The sequence below is a fragment of the Zingiber officinale genome, chromosome 2B, assembly GCF_018446385.1.
Source record: "Zingiber officinale cultivar Zhangliang chromosome 2B, Zo_v1.1, whole genome shotgun sequence".
Classification (NCBI taxonomy): Eukaryota; Viridiplantae; Streptophyta; class Magnoliopsida; order Zingiberales; family Zingiberaceae; genus Zingiber; species Zingiber officinale.
In genome coordinates, this window is record NC_055989.1 from 93,366,044 (window position 1) to 93,372,740 (window position 6,697).

The window sequence follows — 6,697 nt, forward strand, 5'->3', positions numbered from 1 at the left end:
ACAGTTTTAAGCAAAAACCGATGTCATTGAGTATTTTACACCGGTTTTTTAAAAAATCGGTGTCTATGAGTGCAGATTTTCGCTCATAGACATCGGTTTTTTAGCCGATGTCTATGAGCGCCTTTTTTTTTGTTAATAGACACCAGTTTTAACAACGGTTTTTAAACCCCGGTGTTAATGAACCAAAATATAATAATTTAATTTTTTCACCAGCCAAAATTTACAACACTTCACAAAATTCCCTCCAAACCTAAACCAATATCGTGCCCCTTCTTTTGCCTAAACCTAAACCTAAACCTAAACCTCCGACCATCTCTCTCAGCCTCATCTCCCTCTTCCCCTTCCTGGATCGACGCCCCTTCCTTCTTCCCCTTCCTGGATCAACGCCTCTTCCTCTCCCGAGCAGGATCAAAACCACCTGCTTCGATCCTAAGCAAAATCACAGCATAAATCGTTCCGTTCTGCCTCCTCGTCCGATCCTCTCTTCCTCCTCCTTCCTCTCTTCGCTCTTCCCGGCTAAGGTAGGGGCCGACGAGATCCGAACAGCGAGAGGACGCCCACGACCACCATTGCACAGTTGGTCGGTAACGTGAGGGAATCCGAAGGAAGAAAGAACAACACCGAGATCCAGGAGCTTGCTTGCTTTGCCGTCGACGAGCACAACAAGAAACAGGTCTTGCGCTCCTCCTAATTACTATTTTTTTTCTCTCCCAAAATTGGGACTTTTTCTCCGGACCAATATTTTTCGATCTGTCATGTGCAGAATGTGCTTTTGGAGTTTGCGCGTGTTGTGAAGGCGAGGGAGCAAGTTGTCGCTGGAACTCTGCATCACTTGACGGTGGAGGCAGTTGAGGGAGGGGAGAAGAAGATTGATGGAATCGCTATTTTGGTGCCGTTATTTTGGTGTTCATTATTGTGCCGTTATTTTGGTATGTCGAAATCATTAATCTGGTCCCTGCGCTACTGTGAGCTGAGTCCTGGTGACGACCTAGGACACGAATCGGGTCTCCGAGGTTGGAAGACCTCCGCCGCAAGGAAGGGAGCGAACTGCCGAAGCCCGAGCTACATCGCCGCCAAGCCCATCCTCCGGCAGCTTCCTCACAGGCGGCTCTTCTAAATTCCGAAGACCTTCGTACATCCTGACTCTCATCCTCCTGATTTGCCAAAGGAGGCGTTGCATGCCCCCGCCTCCGCTGAAGTAGCACCGCCTGAGTCGAACCCTTACATCGCTCACTCACCCGCCACTAACTCTTCCTCGTCGACAAGTATTAGCTTTTTCCCCATCTTAAATTTGCTTGGCAACGAGTCTATCTTCTTTTAAGTTAGCTTCTGATTGTGAGGTTTTCGAATGGTTTGTACAGCGGAGACTGTGAAGACCGTGTTTAAGAGATGGGGAAAAAACTCATGGAGTCGGCGAAGAAAGCTGAGGACTTGTCTAAAAATACATGGCAGCATCGTGAGCAACGCTTTACCTGAGTTTATACCTCGTTCATATTAGCTCTGCAAATATCGATTGGAGTTCTGTTCTGTTATAGTGACTCTCTTTTTTTTTCAATCACATTAATCTCGATTAAGACTAGGTTTTGTGATCATATAACACAGCAGAGTAGAGAACATTGCTTCTTCTTCTTCTTCCATTTTTTTAAATTTTTGGCAATATCATTTTTTGTAGTAATAGGGAGTTTCAAAACCAAGAGTGATTTTTACCTTCCAATTGCTTCTCCTATGTCTAGTACAAGTTAAGGATTTAATTGAGCTCACCGTATGGGTTGAAGTTAGTAAGTGAAATTAAATGAAGTGGGTAATGAATACAGACTAATTAATCAAGTTTTGTATCTCATCATGAATTTATTTGTACGCTACAAATTATTGGTTTTGTTGTTGTTGTTAATATAGCTGAATTACTTTATTATGACTTAATATATTCAGCTGAATTACTTCTCTTATGAATTCTGGATATTGCAATTTTTGCATTTTCTTATTCTGATTTCCACTTTTAATAATCTCTCTCAACTCTAGTGAACACAGGACCAAGTTTTGTTGAAGCTACCATGGGAAGAATTGCTCAAGGAACCAAAGTGATTGGAAAAGGTGGCTACGATAAGATATTTTGACAAACTTTTGATACCCTTCCTGAAGAACAACTAAAAAAATCCTATGCCTGTTATTTATCAACATCTGCTGGTCTGAATGGAGTTATTATAAGGTACTCATGTGGAAGTTCTCTAGCATTTCAATTTAATGTTTCCTGATCAACAACAAAAAATGTTTTTTTTTTCCTGCTAACTCAACTTTCTTATGTGGAGAAGGATATGTCTATCGAGTGTAATATAATACATGCTATTTAGAATTATGAAATACTATCTTCTTACATAAATTTCCTCCAAATTATATTTAACTGTCTAGAAAGAAGCAGTTTAGAGGCTCAAAATATTCAAGTATATTAACAAAATGCTCCATTCATCAAATTTAGCATATATAGGATTAAGCATTCAAAAATAAATTCTTAGTTTGAGGAGTTATGTTTTGTGAAGCCCATCAGACATGGGCATTACTAGAGGAGCATCATATGGAGTGGCACAAAACACTCTGTCATTTGCAACGATTATAAACAACTTTAGTTTGGCTAAACCATGAACGATTGTTTTTTATCATCATTTCCAGAACAAATGAAAAGTTCTTTTTATTTGCTAAGATGTTCAACTCAATATAGAATTACAATTACTAGATAAGATCTAGGAAGTCAACCCCAAATAGTTGGAAATCATATCTTGGCTTGCTTGTTGTTATGTGATGGCAAGACCATTGTTCATAATTGTAGGTGATTAGTCTCTATGATAAATGTTGAATTTGCCTTAAACCAGTTGCAGACAAAATTTTATATAGGTAACTTTGTGTGTTATTACCAGCATGAGTTTATTTCTCTGTCACTACATCTAATTAGATGTAAAATCTGAGTCCTAGAAAATTTCACATTGTATATGTAGAAAACTAGTAATGGTGTTTGCAACATTTTTTTTAAAAACGTGTATTTATAATATTTAATTCTTCCGAACATTGATTACCATAATTTTGTCTGGATAATGCAAGCACATGAAGTCGAGTAACTCATCTGTACAACCTACATTAACTTTTTTAGATTTTTCAGGTTAAATTATTTATATCCTATCAAAAAATTTATGAGGAGATAAATAAACAAATTTTACATTCCAACTTTTGTCAAAATCTATACTGACAATTTTGTTTCCACAAATGGAATTAGGACAGTATATTTCACTATATGCCCATATCAGACTACATCAAAAGTTCATAAGTACTTGTTTGTGTTCTTGATTCAATGGGGGGTTTTAATGCATTAGTGAATACAGTTTTTTTCCATTAGATATTGTCCTTTCTGATACTTTGGCTTTCATATGCCTTCTCTACACCTGTCAACATCCACACTTTCAATCAAAACTTGACACTCTTAATTTGATAGCATGTAAACGTTTGCAAAAAACACCCTGTTGGACACAGATCGACACCCATACTGGATGGATACTCTTACTATGATCCAAGTAAATTCTCACAATACAAAAAGCATTAGATGTTTTGTTTCACAAGAGTGAAAACTAGTTGCTTCTACTTAATATGTACATGGTTTATGCATATGGCTTAGGTGAAAAGGAGAAAAGAACCCACACAAATTGAGACGAATTTAGCTCTGACATAGCATGTACAGTAGCTTAGGGATGACCTTAAGCAATTCACACAACATAAAACACATGAATTAAACAACCCATATTAATTGACCTACATCCCATTAAAGAAAATTTATATGTTGACTTAAGCAATCCTTATGCAACCATTAATGAGTGTAGCATTCTCTCATTTCATAAGCTTATATGGTTGCTTTATTTGCCTAAAATAAGTTTATTGAAATGACATCACTTTGCTTTATGATATGGAGATTTGTTTAACTCCTATAATCCTTAAGCAACATTAATGAGTGTAGCATTCTCTCATTCCATAAGCTTATATGGTTGCTTCTTCAAATAATTTATTATGTTGATTGCAGTTGTTCAAATATTAATTAACTACTAATTAATATTGATTGCAGTTTATTTTTTTATGTTCGAAACCTTTCATTTTGTTTTGTATGGTTCTCTCTAAGATCATGGACCTAGTTATCTTTTGACAGCTGAATATGATTCTTTTACTTCATTTGTAACTGCAAATTCAACTTTCTGATACCTTGTGAACCACTGAAGATCCTTATTGCAAGCATTGAAGTAAGCATGCCTTGTTTACTTGTGCTACTTGAAAAACTATCAACATGATCACTAACCGAAGGTAACAAATTGTTTGATTTTTTTCAATTATCAGGTGATTGAAGAGTTTGCTAAGAGTCCATGTTTGGAGCACTACAAGAACCTTGGAGCAACTTAACATTTCGAATAAGATGTAGTAGGAGCATATAGAGCCTGCGTTGTGTACTCTTAGTGATAAACAGTTCCCAGGAATGATAGATCTATCACTATATGATGTGGTTGAGATAATTGATGAATGTTTCTCTTTTTAAGTATTCCAATTAGTCATCTTGTTACCTGGTGCTCTTACTGCTTTTTCAACTATGATTTTTAGTCTTGGTTTACTAATATATTATTTATGTGTTTTTACAGTTTACAAATCTCAAGTACTCCAGAGTTGAAATTGATGAAGTGCAGATCGAGTGGGCTGAATGCATGCTAGATTACATTTGAAGTGCGGTTCTACCTTGATGTGTTGTTAAAAGAATGTTCTACCTTGATTTTGATATCTATTAGCTAGCTTTTGATGTAAAAAGAATGTTTGGGTATTTTATGGATATTGTTGTAAGAAGATTATTTATATAATTTGTGAATATTTATGTATTTTATGGATATTGTTGAATGAAGAATATTTGTATAATTTGTGAATATTTGTGTATTTTATGGATATTGTTGAATGAAGAATATTTGTATAATTTGTGAATATTTGTGTATTTATTTTTTATTATTGTCAGTTTTTCATTGTTTCGGAAATCAAATTGTTAAAAAATATCCATATTACATCGGTTTTTCACCGCTGCAAAACCGGTGTTATTAACTAATATTACATCGGTCATTTACCGCTGCCAAAACTGGTGTTATTAATATACAATATTACATCGGTTTTACACCATTGATGAAACGGTGTCGTTAAATGATACTACACCGGTTAATAACCGATTCGAAAACCGGTGTCGTTAAGTGATACTACACCGGTTTTAAACCGATGTCTAAAATGGCAGACCTTTTACATCGGTTTCATAGACATCGGTCGAAAATGAAATAGACACCGGTGGAAAACCGATGTTTATGAGGGTTTTTGTTATAGTGTGGGAAGACCCCGTGCCGCTCGGCCGGGAGTGTATTAGCCGAGCCAAAGGCTCGATGAGAAGCCCGTGCCGCTCGGCCGGGAGTGTATTAGCCGAGCCAAAGGCTCGATGGGAAGACCCCATGCTGCTCGGCCGGGAGTGTATTAGCCGAGCCAAAGGCTCGATGGGAAGACCCCGTGCCGCTCGGCCAGAAGTGTATTAGCCGAGCCAAAGGCTCAATGGGAAGACCCCGTGCCGCTCGGCCGGGAAAGGCTCGATGGGAAGACCCCGTGCCGCTCGGCCGGGAGTGTATTAGCCGGGCCAAAGGCTCGATGGGAAGACCCCGTGCCGCTCGGCCGGGAGTGTATTAGCCGGGCCAAAGGCTCGATGGGAAGACCCCGTGCCGCTCGGCCGGGAGTGTATTAGCCGAGCCAAAGGCTCGATGGGATAAATCCCGTGCCGCTCGGCCGGGAGTGTATTAGCCGAGCCAAAGGCTCGATGGGATAAATCCCGTGCCGCTCGGCCGGGAGTAAATAAACCGAGCCAAAGGCTCGATGGGATAAATCCCGTGCCGCTCGGCCGGGAGTAAAGAAGCCGAGCCAAAGGCTCGAGGATCGAAGGCCCCGGACCGTTCGGCCGGAGGTATATTGTACGAGCCGCACGCTCGAGTATCTGAAGGCCCCGTGCCGCTCGGCCGGAGGTAAATTATCCGAGCCAAGCGCTCGACGACGAAGGCCCCGAGCTGCTCAGCCGGAGGTATAGTATCTGAAGGCCCCGTGCCGCTCGGCCGGAGGTAAATTATCCGAGCCAAGCGCTCGACGACGAAGGCCTCGAGCTGCTCAGCCAATGTATCTCAAGGCCCCGTGCCGCGGACGGAGGTAATTATCCGAGCCAAGCGCCGACGACGAAGGCCCCGAGCCGCACAGGAGGTATAGTATCCGAGGCCTCCGCCGGAGGTAAATTATCCGAGCCAAGCGCTCGACGACGAAGGCCCCGAGCCTCGCCGAAGGTATGAAAGCCCCGTGCCGTCGACCGGAGGTAATTATCCGAGCCAAGCGCCGACGACGAAGGCCCCGAGCCGCTCGGTAGTATAATCCGCGCCGTTCGGCCTGAGGTAATTATCCGAGCCAAGCGCCGACGACGAAGGCCCCGAGCCGCCACCGAGGTATAGTATCTGAAGGCCCTGCCGCAAGTGAGGTAAATTATCTCGAGCCAAGCGCACGACAAGGCCCCGAGTTGTTCACGAGGTATAATATCAAGGCCCCGTGCCGCCGGAGGTAATTATCCGAGCCAAGCGCCGACGACGAAGGCCCCGAGCCGCTCGGCTGGAGGAAGGCCCCG

General features: G+C 41.3%; 1 long non-coding RNA gene across 5 annotated transcripts; it reads left to right on the plus strand.

Moving 5' to 3' along the window:
* Nucleotides 1–298: 298 nt before the first annotated feature.
* On the plus strand, nt 299–4,721 carry LOC122046402. 5 transcript variants are annotated; one of them, XR_006130286.1, is made up of 7 exons: nt 299–673; nt 764–1,265; nt 1,362–1,456; nt 2,020–2,206; nt 4,181–4,271; nt 4,366–4,528; nt 4,662–4,676. It is a non-coding gene; the product is annotated as an uncharacterized LOC122046402 (long non-coding RNA). The 5 variants fall into 5 exon arrangements; XR_006130288.1 differs by lacking the exon at nt 4,662–4,676 and having other exon boundaries at nt 764–929; nt 993–1,265; nt 4,366–4,597; XR_006130285.1 differs by lacking the exon at nt 4,662–4,676 and having other exon boundaries at nt 4,366–4,597.
* Nucleotides 4,722–6,697: the final 1,976 nt, after the last annotated feature.